Source organism: Chiloscyllium plagiosum, unplaced genomic scaffold (assembly GCF_037043375.1).
Source record: "Chiloscyllium plagiosum isolate Xiang-an unplaced genomic scaffold, Cpla_swu_hap1 HiC_scaffold_36, whole genome shotgun sequence".
Taxonomy (NCBI): domain Eukaryota; kingdom Metazoa; phylum Chordata; class Chondrichthyes; order Orectolobiformes; family Hemiscylliidae; genus Chiloscyllium; species Chiloscyllium plagiosum.
The window spans coordinates 11,979,892-11,996,012 of NW_028270174.1; the positions used below are offsets into that span (position 1 = coordinate 11,979,892).

A 16,121-nucleotide genomic window follows, 5' to 3' on the forward strand; every position below is an offset into this window, starting at 1 on the left:
ACAAAAGATTAAGAGCTAAAGGAATCTTGTTCTTACACACTGCTTTAAAGAGAGTACTTGGTGTGTGGTACGCTGAAAGAAGAAATAAAAGAAGCACTACAATTAAACAGCTTTTCTGATAATCACAGAACGCCCCAACGAGTTTTACTGCCAACATGTTACTTTTGGAGGTATAATCACAGTTATAATTTGGATAAACCCAGCAACCAATTTACGTACAGCAAAATCCTTTGAACAACAATGATATGATGGCTGTTCTAAGTTTTGGTTGAATGATGTTAGCCAGGACACCACACAGAGAATTCTTCTCTTCTCTGAGATTTGCCGTGGCTCCGCACTACTGTACAGGGGACCAGTTAACTCGGTGAACTGAACAGAGAGCATGTGGCTCAGAATAATGGCAACAGCACTGGTTTCATTCCTATTCTGACCAGTTGGGCTTGGGTCTGGCCATTCATCCTGCCCCTGATGGCAATAGTGAACCACCAGTGACAAAAACTGCCAAGAAAATAGTTCAGAACGAAGCATAGTGGACAATAAGCCAAGAAACTGCCATCAGACAGAGCATGTTTGATATGATTTGATTCCACGTGGCACACAGTTGAAAGGGAAAGATTTCAAGGATTTTGACTGACATTGGGACTGTGGATATACTCACATCACGTGGACTGTAGCAATTCCATGGTTAAGAGAAAGGAAGTGAACAAGGTAATTGTGGCTCACAGAGGATACAGGTGGCAATGGAAAGGTGGAATGAACTCAACCCTCTGTGGCAAACTCTGTAATTAAAGAGCTTGAACCAAAGTGTCCAACACTCCAAAATATCACTAATGCAGTTAACCTGGCTCATTAAATGGAATCCTAAAACTAGCTGAGTCATTGTAAATTAGAGATTCTTCCAGCCTGGACTCTAGATCAGCCAATATTTGGGGCGGCCACAGCTCAGTTCTCAGAAAAGATTAACTGCATACATTCAGCTGGTTGGAACTGAAATTTCTGTGCATACTTCAGGAATCCCTGAACCTTCCCTCTCACCAACCTGTGCCTTAAAATCTCTGGATTCCAGCAAGTGAGGTGCAGCCCTGTTAAAAAAAAGCTTGCTCTGGAAAAGAAAAGTGTGTGATAATGCATTAAGTAACTTCTTTTATTCTTTAGACTTTCATGTGGGTGTTGTTGGCAAGGTCAGTATTTCTTGCCCATTTCTAATTGCCTTGAAAGCAGGTGGCTGTTTCAGAGGGCAGTTAAGAGTTAACCACATTGCTGAGAGTCTGGAATTATATGTGGTCCATATGGTTAAGGAGGGCGGATTTTTTCCCCCTGAAATGATTTTAATGAATTGATGGGATTTTACAATAAATCAAGCCTGTCCACCATTTACCAGGAGCAAAGCAGTAGTGCAATGACCTCCAATCCTTGCAAGCGGAAGATCACATTTTGAGTTTATGTGCAACCTAGGATGTACACATAAGAAAACATAGAATGGACAATTTATTCTTAATTGCTTTATAAATCTAAAACCAAGTAATTATTCATTTTGTCCTCCACTCACCAACTCCCAGTGTGACATCTGTAGCTGTACATTATCTGCCAATGCCTTGAGGTCTCAGTTGTAGTTTGAAGGCTGTCAGTCATTAATGGTGTATACACACAGAGGAGGGAACAATACGAGGCCTTGATCATTTTCATTTGGAAGAAACCTGCCTCACAATGTGTAAGCTATGTGGAACCAAAGTAAGCTTTCAATTTAAAAGCAGGTTTTTTTTTTGTTTGACTCTCCAAACATTGCAGTTCCTTAATCTGACTTTCAGTTCAATATCAGTTTATCTGATAATCATCTCCATATCAATTCCACTGCCTTGATTATCAAACACCTGATGAAAATTTGGCAGCCAACCGGACAACAGCTGCTTGTAAGGATGGATTTGAGACCAACATAACGATTTGCTCCAGCACATCGAATTCATAGGAACAGGCGATTCACCCAATGAGTCTAGCTCCGCCATTCAAAATGGCTGATTGAACAGTTCCATGCTTTTTACTCACCCAATTCCCATCATCCTTTTACACCATCAGTAATCAGAAATCTTTCAAATTTTATCTTAGATTCCTGAAGTCGACTTAATTTCTTCAAGTGTATACAGAAGCTCTTGAGTGGAAACATTTCTCTTTGATTTTATTCATATTTTCTCCAGACTGGGGAAATATTGCAGCGTTTATTTGTTTTTTAAAAATCAGGAGGACCACTGACCCAGTTTCCATTTGAAAGCATTCACATCACTGATCACATGCGATGAGTCTCTGTCCTCTCCCTGCAGTTTTGCTATTACATCTGTAAGGAACCCAAAGTCGAGCAACCACACATTGTCAGTGAGCCAGCAGACTGACGATCTCAGGCATCAGATCAAAATAAGTCTTTGCAGGACCTTCCCTCAACTTGACCACCTCACGTCAACATGTAGAATTAGTTCAATGTAGGAAGCATCAAGTTTGGTGAGTAAGGAGTTAACTAAGCAGTGCTCTTGCTCAAATAGAGTTTACAACCTTTTCAACTTTCATTACACAGGAGTTCTTAGCCTTACCCACTAATGCTGGCTGGTGAATCATACTGTAGTAATTCCAAAAGAAAAAGGGAAAATCAAGAACATTTCTGCCAAATGCAACAAGGCCCGCATTTATGCCAAGCATTGACTGATATACCAACGGTTGTGATGGAAACCACTAGGCTTGATTGGAAAGAATAGATTAGATTAGATTAGATTCCCTACAGTGTGGAAACAGGCCCTTCAGCCCAACAAGTCCACACCAACCCTCCGAAGAGTAACCCACCCAGATCCATTTCCCTCCGACTAATGCACCTAACACTATGGGCAATTTAGAATGGCCAATTCACCTGACCTACACATCTTTGGACTGTGATAGGAAACCGGTGCACCCAGAGAAAACGTGCAGACTCCACACAGACAGTTGCCCGAGACCGGAATCGAACCTGGGTCCCTGGTGCTGTGAGGCAGCAGTGCTAACCAATGAGCCACCGTGCTTTACTCAAGCATGTAACTTTTGCATTTGTTGTAGATATCCTCACCCTTCATTTTCTCCTTAAAAGAGGAGAAGGTGAGAAGATCCTCTCTAGTTGTTATGTCCTTAAAATCCATGCACACAAAAACAATCAACTGGCTGTGTCTGTCATGTCAATGGATTCATCAAACTGCAGTGAGAGACATTCACAGTCCTTCAGGTCCTGCTGAACGACATCTTGGGACAAAGATTCCACTAAATCTGCTGCTGTGGAAGGACCAAGTGACATACTCTGGATTGCTGCTATTATTTCTCCTTCACTTTTAAAATCTTTCAATTGTTTTTCATTACTTGTCCATCTCTGAATTACAAGAACGTGAGGACTGCAGATGCTGGAGATCAGAGTCGAGTGTGTGGTCTGGAAAGGCACAGCTGGTCAGGCAGCATCCGAGGAGCAGGAGAATCAATAGTTCAGGCATAAGCCCTTCATCAGGAATGAGAGGGAAGAAGGGCTTATGCCTGAAACGGCGATTCTCCTGCTCCTCGGGTGCTGCCTGACTGACTGTGCTTTTCCAGCATCTCTGAATTATTTGTGTTTTGCCATACGAAGGCAAACATGAAGTGATGCTTCAGTGCAGGCCTCCCCTTTTGCTGCTGGTTGAGAAATTACTATTGAGCTTTCAAAACGGTCCTTCAACTTTTGTTGTATGAACTGTGCTGTGTGCATCACCATGTAATGCCATTCCAAATTCCACTTTTTAAAACTTATCAATATACTTGTGTACTTATCAGGCAAACATTACTTCCTGTTATGATCGTGAATAGAAATTAAATTTTCTCATTCCGTGTGGAATTTGCACTTTTTCAGTTTCTTTTTAGATGATCCAATTTCATCAATCACCATAATTGCTAGCCAGGGATTTTTTTTGGATAAGGTTAAAACCAAGACAGCACTAACTACTCGTGTACAAATGAGAACACACCTTGGGCTGGAGATGTGCACTTTGCATGCCGGATGTGGCAGAGTTCCCCATAGTTTTACTTTGACCTGCACAGTCCTCCAAGTTTGGGCAGCACGGTGGCTCAGTGGTTAGCACTGCTACTTCACCGCACCAGGGACCTAGGTTCGAGTCCCACCTCAGGCGACTGTGTGGAGTTTGTACATTCTCCCCGTGTCTGTGTGGGTTTCCTCTGGGTGCTCCGGTTTCCTCCCACAATCCAAAGATGTGCAGATCAGGTGAAGCGGCCATGCTAAACTGCCCATAGTGTTGGAAGTGTTAGTCAGGAGTAAATGGAGGGTAGCAGAATGGGTCTGGGTGGGTTAGTCTTCGGAGGGTCGGTGTGGACTTGTTGGGCCGAAGGGCCTGTTTCCATACTGTAGGGAATCTTACCATCTAATCTTGGCAGCAACTGCCGGAAAGTGAAGTCGCAGAATAATCGACATGCACAGCTTGAGAGGGAATGCAGCCGTTGGATTCTCTATACAGTGGAATTCACATAGGGAGATGAAGACTGAGACAGAGATCAACTCTCAGGGACTCTGATCTGGAGCACTCAATCACAATCTATGAGTTGGAGACCACTGCAGTTGAGTGTTAGAACGTACACCACTTGCCTTGAAAGCACAGTTCCCTGACACTGATGCAACAGCACTCAAGAATCAACACCAACACCAGGATAAAGCAGTTCATTCAGGATAAAGCAACCAACTGGATTAACATCTTACTCACCCCTTCAAACATTCACTGACACACAGTAGCAGCAGCGTGTACCACAAAGATGCACTCCAGCAATTCACCATGACTCTTCCAACACCTACCAAAAAATCTGCAACCATTTCCACCGAAAAGGACATCAGCAGTCCCATGCAGAGCACAATCCTACAAGGTCCCCTCTAAGTCACACACCATCCTGGTTTGGCACTATACCCTTGTAGGCGAAAGTGGGGACTGCACATTAGAGTCAAGAGTGTGGTGCTGAAAAAGCACAGAATTCCTGAAGAAGGGCTTTTGCCCAAAATGTTGATTTTCCTGCTCCTCGGATGCTGCCTGACCTGCTGTGCTTTTCCAGCACCACACCCTTGACTATATCATTGTACCGTCACTGTCCCAAAGTCCTGAAACTCCTTTCCTTACCGCACTGTGTCTGTCTACATCAGATAGACTACAGCAGTTCAAGAAGATTGTTCACATCCCAAACTTCAAGGATAATCAAGCACAAGCAACAAATATTAGTCTTGTTCACATCCCTTGAAAAAAATTAATAAAACATTAAGAGCTGCAAATAACACAAATGGATAGGTTCAGAGGGTATGTGATGAAAACAAACAAAAGGATGATGGGAATCTGATTCTGGATACTTGCTTGTTCCTGACTAGAGTCATACAGATGTGCAACCCGTCCATGCCGGCCAAATATCCCAACCCAATCTAGTCCCACCTGCCAGCACCCGGCCCATATCCCTCCAAACCCTTCCAATTCATATACCCATCCAAATGCCTCTTAAATGTTGCAATTGTACCAGCCTCCACCACTTCCTCTGGCAGCTCATTCCATACACGTACTATCCTCTGCGTGAAAAAGTTGCCCCTTAGCTCTCTTATATCTTTCCCCCTCACCCTAAACCTATGCCCTCTAGTTCTGGACTCCCCCACCCTAGGGAAAAGACTTTGCCTATTTACCCTACCCATGCCCCTCATAATTTTGTAAACCTCTAGAAGGTCACCCCTCAGCCTCCGATGCTCCAGGGAAAAGAGCCCCAGCCTGTTCAGCCTCTTGCTATAGCTCAAATCCACCGACCCTGGCAACATACTTGTAAATCTTTTCTGAACCCTTAGGCCTCTATGACTGTGTAATCTAATATTCTCGCAAGGGAAGTGGGGCCCATATCACAGGGAAGTGAATAACTTGAGGCCTCTTCATAAAAACAGAATTGTAACCACTGCAATTATTTTATATATCAACAGAAGGTTTTGTTTTGTCCCTAAATTATTTAAAATCAAGGGCAGTTGCTAGAATGAACTGAGATTGTGGTTACAGTTCAGTAACCCAAAGCAATCCTAAATATTAAAGCAATATTCCATCTAAACTGACCGGTTTCAAATCAAGACATAGCAATTCAGCGAGGATGACACGAATTTACGACTGTAGTGTCACTCTGCAGTCAATTAAGTAAAGTACTTTTCTTTTGAGTTTAGTCATTGTTACAATGTAGGATCTGCGCCCACAAACACAGCGTTCTGATAAAGGATCAGATATTTGAAGGGTTTGGTCAAGGGTTCATTGTTGGATCAGGACACTCACATCTTTGGAGTAGAAACCATGGGTTGAATAAGCGGGAGAGAAAGGGGCCCTCCTTAACACTGCAGCACTACTGAGTGTCACAGCCTTCCTTGTAGGGCTAAAAGTGGGGGAGAGAAAGAAGGAGACTTTGGAGACAGGGTTCCTGACCCTGACAGTGAGCTGTACAGTTGATCCCTGTGTCAAAGCAGAAAAGCAGACCTTTTAAACAAAGCCCCCGTCTTGCACAGTAACCAAACTTTCGCTGGATACATCATTGATACATTGTGACAGTGACAAAGGCGGCGGGTGGAGAGGCAGCGCTGAGCTGTTCATGACAGAAGGGAGGTTACAAAGTTACCTGGAGGGGGGTTACTGTTCCCGATCGCTGTCAATGACCAGCAGCAGCTCAGAGGGAAGAGTCGGTCGGGGTGTTGTAGGGGCTGAAGGTAAAGGTTGTCCCTGACTCCGGGCCCGGCTGAAGGGGAGGGGCTGCTCAGCGCCTTTGTTACCGCACCGACCACCGACCACCGACCCCCGACCCCCGACCCCAGACCCCAAACCCAACCCCGGGCTGACTGACAGCTCCGCTCCTGTCAATCACTCACCCGCCTCCTCCCGGGGCCCAGAGCCCGCACCGGACTCAGACGATCCACCGCTTTTCGCTTCCAGGTTGGTCTCCGGACCTCCCCAGGCTGATAGACAGCCCGAACCACCAATCACCGAGTCTGCACCCTGCATCCCCAAGGCTAGCCTCGCATTGACGTGCCGAACCGCACCGCCCCCTACCCCGGGCAGATAGACTTTAAAGGGACAGGCACCCATCCTGCAATACAATACACTTAAAGGGGCAGGCACACAGTCTACAGTGTTCAAGAGTAATGCAATACCTTTAAAGGGGCTGGGTCCAGCCTGCAGGCATCGGGAGAAATGTATACATTCCTGATGAAGGGCTTATACCCGAAACGTCGACTCTGCTGCTCCTCAGATGCTGCCTGATCTGCTGTGATTTTCCAGAACCACCCTTTTCAACTGATCTGCAGTCCTCACTTTCCCCAAATATTTTTAAACAGGCAGGCACCCAGCCTGCAGGGATTAGGAGTCATACAGCCTGGAAACAGACCTTCCAGTTCAACTTGGGAGGAAGCATGCATAATTTTTAAAGGGGCAAACATCCAGTCTGAAGGGAACAGGAGCAATGCAATATCTTTATAGGAGCACGATCCCAGTCTGTGGGGATTGAGAGCAATGTACACATTCTGAATGTGTTGGATCATTGCAATTACTTTAAAAGGTCACGTTAAAAATCACACAACACCTGGTTATAGTCCAACAGGTTTATTTGGAAGCACTAGCTTTCAGAATGCTCTGAAAGCTAGTGCTTCCAAATAAACCTGCTGGACTATAATCCGGTGTTGTGTAATTTTTAACTTTGTACACCCCAGTCCAACATTGGCATCTCCAAATCATGACTACCATCGACACCTTTAAAAGGCTATATATCCTAAGGGATCAGGAGCAATGTGTTATCGTGAAGGATCATGCCTCCACCTTTGAAGATCTAGTGAAATGCAATGTCTGAAAGGAGTATTTATATATTTTCATGGAATTTGAATGTTTCCATATTTGCAACTTTGAACAATGAGTATTAGTAGGAAAAGAACATAGAAAAGGTAGACAATACAGAGATTTGGAGAAAAGTTAATAATAGTCCATATGCTTTTTTTTAACCTGTTCAGTCCAAATGACTGGCACACGTATTCATTTTTAGGAACATAGGAACAGGAGTAGGTCATTCCACCCCTACAGCCCGTTCCACTATTCAATGTGATCATGGCTGATCTGTGGCCTAACTCCATATCCATTAATATTTTTCCTTAACAACAAAATCTATCTCAGATTTAAATTCAGTAACTGATACTGTGTCCATTGTCATTTTGGAAGAGAATTCCAAACATCCACCATCCTTTGTGTGAAGAAGTCCTTCCCACCATCTCTCCTGAACGGTTTGGACCTAATTCTCAGACTATGTCCCATCATTCAAAAATCTCCAACCAATGGAAATGGTTTATCTTTATCTATTCTGTCTTTTCATAGAACATAGAACATAGAACAATACAATGCAGAACAGGCCCTTTGGCCCTCGATGTTGCGCTGACCTGTGAACTATTCTCAGCTCGTCCCAAAATCATCCATGTGCTTATCCAAGGATCGTTTAAATCTCCCTAATGTGGTTGAGTTGACTACATTGGGAGGTAGGGCATTCCACACTCTTTCACTCTCTGAGTAAAGAACCTGCCTCTAACATCTGTCTTAAATCTATCACCCCTCAATTTGTAGTTATGCCCCCTCATACAAGCTGATGTCATCATCCCAGGAAAAAGACCACTGTCTACCCTATCTAATCCTCTGATCATTGTGTATGTCTCTATCAAATCCCCTCTTAGCCTTCTGCTTTCCAATGAGAAGAGACCCAAGTCTCAGCATTTCCTTATAAGACCTTCCCTCCAGACCAGGCAACATCCTGGTAAATCTCCTTTGCACCTTTTCCAATGCTTCCACATCCTTCCTGAAATATGGCGACCAGAACTGTACACAATATTCCAAGCGTGGCCGCACTAACGTTTTGTATAATTGCAGCATGATATTGCAGCTCTGGAAATCAATCCCTCTACCAATGAAACTTAGCACACCGTATGCCTTCTTAACAGCACTATCAACCTTCGTGGCAACTTTCAAGGATCTATGTACAAGATCCCTCTGCACATCCACACTACCAAGAATCTTTCCATTGACCCAGTACTCTGTCTTATTGTTATTCTTCCCAAAGTGCATCACCTCACATTTAGCTGCATTGAACTCCATTTGCACCTCTCATCCCAATTCTGCAGTTTATCCAAGTCCCCCTGCAACCTGTAACATTCTTCCAAACTGTCCACTACTCCACCGACTTTAGTGTCACCTGCAAGATAGACCCTAATGTGCTGTCAGGAGTTCCAAGACACTGATCCAATGACAGTGAAGGAATGGCCAAACAGTTCCAAGTCAGGACAATTTGTGAATTGGAGGGGAACTTTCAGATGGTATTCATGTGCATCTGCTGCCTTTGTCCTTCTAGATGGTAGAGGTCATGGATTTGAAAGGGGGTGTCAAAGGCACCTTCCAGTGTCACTGCAGTGCACCTTGTAAATGGCTATCACCGAAGCATTGTGTATTGGTGGAGAAGGGAGTGAAATCTGAATGTATGGATAGGAGACCAATCAAGCGATCCTTGAATCCTTTGAGGGGGAGGAAAACAAACTGCAAGAAAAATATATGCAAAAGTTTCGAGATAATTTAACCCACAAGCAGCTGAGGATCCCTTCAGATATTGTTCAAAGTGGCTGTTTCCTGAATTGCAGTGACTATGGCTCATTTTTAAGATAGGGTCAGAATCTAAATGACATCAGTCAATCCCTGTTTGCATGCATTCAAGAGAGCCCTCCTTTCTTTTCATTCTTGGGACATGGGTGATGCTTGCTGGGTCAGCATTTATTGTCCAGTCTAGTTGCCCTTGAGAAGGTGGTGGTCCTGTTAATATCTTGAAGACTTCAATCAGTTCATCCCTTAACCTTCTAAATTGAAGAGAAAACAGGCCTAATTTCTATAACCTCTTTTCATAACCTAATCCTTAAACTCCAGGTATCATTCTTGTAAACCTACATTGTACTCCATCCGAAACCATTATATTCTTCCCAAGGTGTGGTGTCCAGATCTGCTCACAGTGGGGTCTAACAAGGACTTAGTGTAACTGCAGCATAGCTTCTGCATCCTCGTACTCCAGTCCTCTCAATATAAACCAGCATTCCATTAGCTTTCTTGATTATTTTCTGTGCCACTTCATGACAATTTAAAGATCTATGCACCCCTTAACTTTGTACCATCTCAAAAGTATCCTGATCTTTCCTTATTTTCCAAAATGGATAACCTTACAATTGCTTACATTGAATTCCCATCTGCCACATAATTGCACATTCACTTAATCTATCAATATCTTTTCAATTTTATGTTGTCATCTACACTATCTACAATACTGTCTAACTTTGTGTCATCAGCAAATTTGGATACATGACTTTCTATGCCATTATCCACATTGTTAATAGATAATGTGAATAATTGAGGCCCTAACACAGAACCCTTGTGGGGCACCACTGGCCACATCCTGCCATTTTCAGTACCTACCCATTATCCTTATATTCTGTCATCTGCCACTCAACCAAATTCCCAGCCATGTCATTAATTAGCCCACAATTCTCACTAATATCCTTACATACAGATGAGGAAAGACACCACTTCGACTGGGACAACACATACATCCTAGGACAAGCCAAACAGAGACATGCACGAGAATTCCTAGAAGCATGGCATTCCGCCCACAACTCTACCAACACGATTTGGACATGATTTACCACCCACTGAGAAAAAGAACAGGAAATGACATCACCACAAGAAATGACATCACCAACCCAAAAAAACACAAACATATAAATAGAAAGCAGGAATCATCAACAATGCTTCATCCGGAGGTTCACTGAAGATGTTACCTAGTATGATGATGAAACTTCCAGCTCAGCAAGCAAACCTACATCCAGGTTTCTATCTTAGTTGACAGTCTCTCATATGGGACTTTATCCAATGCTTTCTGCAAGTCCACATAAACCACATCCATAGGTATTTCCCTGTCCACTACCTTAGTCACCTCTCCAAAAATTTCAAAAAGGTTTGTCAGGCATGACCAACCTGTCATGAATCCATGCTGGCTCTCCCTGATTAACTGCAAATGTTCGAGGTGCGGTTGTTTGCTTGATTGCTGAGCTGATAGGTTTGTTTGCAAACATTTTGTAACCATTCTAGGTCATGACATCAGTGCATCTTCAGTGAAGCATTGGTGTTCTGTCCTGGTTTGATGACATGAGTTGCATCGTTTTTGGTTTTGTTTCTTAGTGATTGGTACATGGGGTCTAACTCCACCTGTTTGTTAATGGAGTTCCTGGTTGAGTGCCAGACCTCCAAGAATTCCATTGCTTATCTTTGTTTGGCATGTCCTAGGATGGATACGCTGGCCCAGTATTTGTCCCAGAAAACATGTACTACCACACCATACTAAATACAAGCCACTCCTCAACAAAACACAAGCTTGCAGAATGGCGGAACAGAATGACCACAGAATGCTATGGGTAATGATCAACGATGCCCACAATCACCTTCATAAATATGAGTAGTAAACTGTATGCCAAAAATCTCTGTACATTCTACCAACCATGAATGGATGACTACAGTAGAGTGAGCCTTCACCACAAAACAACAGAAGACTGACCCTATAGGTGAAACTAACTAAACTCACCCACAGCAATGACATAGACAAATCAGATATCTGGATGAGGAAGCTGTCGGATTGGCAACTACCAGACATTGGAAAAGCCATCCTGGTACGCGGACTGGACTACAACTACAGATGTACCAACAAAACTGACTTCCTGGCGGCATTAGAATCCACTAGAAGAAAGTGAGGACTGCAGATGCTGGGGATCAGAGCTTAAAAATGTGTAGGTGGAAAAGCGCAGCAGGTCAGGCAGCATCAAAGGAGAAGGAGAATCGACGTTTCGGGCATAAGCCCTCCTTCTCCTTTGATGCTGCCTGACCTGCTGCGCTTTTCCACCTACACATTTTTAGGCATTTGAATCCATCCTAAAAAACAACAGACTCACAGTAGAAACCCAACAGATCATCAGACAAATGGGAGCCCTAACACTAAGCAGAAAGAGTGAATGCAATACCCTCAACACACAAGAGTGGAAAGCCCTAGAAGAACTCTGGAAAGACAAGAATATTATAATCGTACAGGCAGACAAAGGGTGCATGACCATCATACTGAACAGAACATAATACATTGAGAAAGCAAACACACTACTAACAGATACTGACACTTACCAACAGATGGCGACAGACCCCATACCACAGAAAGAAAATCACATTATAGCTTCCCTTAAAAATCTACACAAGACTGGTGAAACCAACAAGACTGAAGACCAAGAAATGAAACCAGAGGGATCCAACATACTCTGCTACTATGGGCTCCCCAAGGTACCAAACCAGAGGTCTCCCTCACTTCTGGGTATACCGACATATAGACTAGCAAAAGAACCATAACCGAGAATGAAACACCTGATAAACAGCTCATCCCACTCCGTCCACTCTGCCCAGGACTTCCTTAACATTATCAAGGACACTAGAATAGATGAGGACGTGATTATGATCTCCTTCGATGTGAATTGCACTATTTACCTCCATAGACATCTCCCTAGGCAAGGATACACTAGCCTCGCTGCTAGATGGACCAGGAATGCAGACACCCTCCAACACCATCAGCAAAAACAGCATCCTAAAACTACTAGATCTGTGCCTCATGACCCATCTCAACTTCAGTGACTAGGGTATTCAGAGAAATCAACAGAACACCCATGAGATCACCGACATCAGGACTAATAGCAGACATTGTAATGCAAAGACTAGAACGGACAACACTGCCCACTATCCATCCTAAACTTTGGATTCACTATGTGGATGACACCTTTGTCATTACCAAATGTGTAAACTGGAAGAAACCTACCAACTCAAAGACAACCTTCTCATCGACATAAAATTCACCAAGGAAGAAGAAAACAATAACCAATTTCCCTTCCTGGATGTAATGGTCGAACACAAGGTCAACAGTGAGCTCCAGACCAGCGTATACAGCAAGGCAACCCATACAGACCATGTACTCAACTATAACAGCAACGATCCCAACACTCACAAATGGACTTGCATCAGAACATTGTTCAAGTGAGCCGTAACATACTGCAGAACCTTGGAGCTGCGCAAAGCCAAAGAGGAACGCCTATATGGCATCTTCAGAAACAACGGTTACCCAAAAAGCATAGTCTGTCCGTACCTAGACAACAGATCATACAAGAAGACACAAGGTGGCTGGATACACTGGTCACCCTGCCATACATCAAGGACAAATCAGAAATGACAACCAGACTACTCTGACTCCTAGGTATCATGATAGCCCACAAACCAACAACCACACTATGACAGCTACTGATGAGTATAAAGGAGCCCATACGCGCAACTAATAGAACCAATCTTATATACAAAATACCATGTAAAGACTGCCACAAACATTACATAGGGCAAATTGGAAGAAAATGAGCCATCGAGGTACACAAACACCAACTAGCCTCCAAGAAACATGATCAACTGTCACTTGTGTCCATACACATGGACAAAGAAGGGCACCAATTTGACTGGGCCAGCGTATCTATCCTAGGACAAGCCAAAGACATAGAGTCATCGAGAGTCATAGAAATGTACAGCACGGAAACAAACCCTTCGGTCATGCACGGGAATTCCTGAAGGCCTGGCACTTAACCCGGAACTCCATGAACAAACATGTAGAGTTAAGCTCCATATACCACAAACTAAGAAACAAAACTGGAAATGATACTCCCACCTCAGCAACACAAGGTTGCATAAATAGCAAGTGGGACAGAACACCAGTGCTTCACCGGAGGCACACTGATGATTTTATCTAGTATGGTGACAAAATGTCTGCAAACAAACTTACCAGCTCAGTGAGCATGTCAACAACCTCACCCACAACCTGAGCTACAAATCTTCTCAAGTGCTTCAATTTCTGAGATGTTCAGTTGACCCCCATCCTTGACTATAGGCTCCAGCAATTTCATAATCACAAATGTTAGGCTAACTGGTCTCTAATTTCCTGTTTTTCTCTTTTGCTCTTCTTAAAAGTGAAGTGACATGTGCAATTTTCCAGTCAAGAGGTTGACTCCTCTACCTGGTGAACTCTGAAAGATACAGTTTAGGCATCAAGAATGTGCTCCCCAACTTTCTTTAAATTCTTAGGTGGTCCAGGGATTTGTCACTCTTTAATTCCATTAATTTCCTCATTACTGATGCTTTAATTATACTAATGTTATACAGTCCCTGTTCCTGATCCACTATTCCTGATCCCTTGGGACTTCTAGTCACCTATCCTCTTTTTTTTACTGTAAATACTGAGGCAAAGTAATTATTCAGCATGTCTGCATTTCCCCATAGTCATTGACAATATCTCTGCTTTCAGTCTTTAGTGAGCCAACATTGCTCCTGACTAACTGCTTTCCTTTTATAACATTTCTTCTTATTGATTTTGATGTCTCTTACAAGTTTTCTTTCATAATCCCTTTCAATAACGTTTATAAGCTGCTTTGTAGCCCTTTGCATCATTCCCATTCAGGATGGTCTGTGCTGTTTTTGCATTTTTGTAAAGCCATTCTTTTAGTTTTAAATAACTTTTAATCAACCAGTTCAGAGATGTTATTACACACATCTGAAGCAAGTGAGACTTGAATCTGGACTTCCTGACTCAGGTAGAGTCACTACTACCCCACCACAAAATTTAGTCTTATACTATCCTGGTTCAAGTCCAACCAGCTCCAGAGATGTGTCTTAACAGGTTGATTTAGGAAAATATGGAAAGCACTAGGATAGGAGAAATGAAAGGATCCAGGAGGTTACTAGGCTCCCAGGGTGGCAAATTGTTCTCAAGCATTAAGAATAGCGAAGAGCTCAGAACCAAAGTGTTAAATGGATATCACCTAAACAATGGAGTACAAAACAAGACTTTTTTTTTCCCTTGTCCATTCAACAGAATCTGCATCTTTGCAGATCTCTGCAGTATCAGTATCACTACTGACCTTTAAAATTGTTTTGAACAGAACTAATTATGTCTGGATGAGTAAATGAATAGGAAGAGTTTAGAGGGATATGGGCCAAATTTTGGCAAATGTGACTAAATTGATTTAGGATATCTGGTCAGCATGGATGAGTTGGACCAAAAGGTCTGATTCCATGCTGTACAATTCTATGACTCTATTTAAGCCAAATTCTGGCAAATGGAACATAGGTATAATTAGGATATCTGGTCAGCATGGACGAGTTGGACTGAAGGTCTGTTTCCATGCTGTACAGCTCTATGACTCTATTTAAACCAAGTGAATGAAGCTACATCCTTTATACTATTTTGATGAAACCAACTAAACCAAGTAAAAAGAAATAAACAGGAGACAGCTCTATGAAGGGACAATGTAACAAACAAAAAAGCCAAAGTCAACTTACAATATGTAAATTAAAATTCGGCCATGTGGAGTATTATGCATTCCATCCCCTGTGGTACCCATGGCTCATAGAAGACAAAAATATGACAGCTTTGTTCCAATATGGTCTTGAACCACAATATTTTCAATTAGTAGCAGGCTAATTACACCACAGCAAGAGATGCCTGGCCCCTTCCAAACGTGCTCTTGGTCCTTAATCAAAAAATGCCCGTTCCTAAAGTACTCCCTCACTAACACCTCAGTCACTTGCCCTGCCTTATTTCCCAAGAGAAGGTTGAGATTTGCCCCTTCTCTAGTACAGCCTTCTACGTACTAATTAAGAGATGCTTAACTAATTCCTCCCCATTCAAGTCCTTAACACTATGGCAGTTCCAGTCTATGTCTGGAAAGTTAAAATTCCCTACAGTTACAACCCTACTATTCCTACAACTATCTCAGATCTTTTGACATTTTTGATCCTTAATTTCCTGCTGACTATTGGGGGGCCTATAGTACAATCCCTTCAAAGTGATCGTCCTCTTCTTATTTCTCAGTTCTGCCTATATAGCTTCACTGGGTGATCATCCACCAATCTCCTCTCTAAGTAATGCTATGTGTTTTTCCTAATCAAAAACATCACTCCCCC

General features: G+C 43.0%; 1 protein-coding gene and 1 pseudogene across 3 annotated transcripts in view; one reads left to right on the forward strand and one right to left on the reverse strand.

The window, feature by feature from the left end:
* LOC122539262 (putative E3 ubiquitin-protein ligase HERC3) overlaps positions 1-6,970 on the reverse strand; it is a 94,382-nt gene extending 87,412 nt beyond the window's left edge. For 2 of the 3 annotated variants that reach the window (XM_087979958.1, XM_087979956.1), the window contains exon 1: positions 6,655-6,833. The gene's annotated coding sequence lies outside the window, so the exon portion shown is untranslated. Of the gene's footprint in view, positions 1-6,654; positions 6,834-6,901 lie in introns of those variants that run through there. The other variant, XM_087979957.1, reaches the window with a different exon arrangement.
* A 5,948-nt stretch (positions 6,971-12,918) lies between these two features.
* On the forward strand, positions 12,919-14,270 carry LOC148139897 (uncharacterized; annotated as a pseudogene).
* The last annotated feature ends 1,851 nt before the right edge of the window (positions 14,271-16,121 follow it).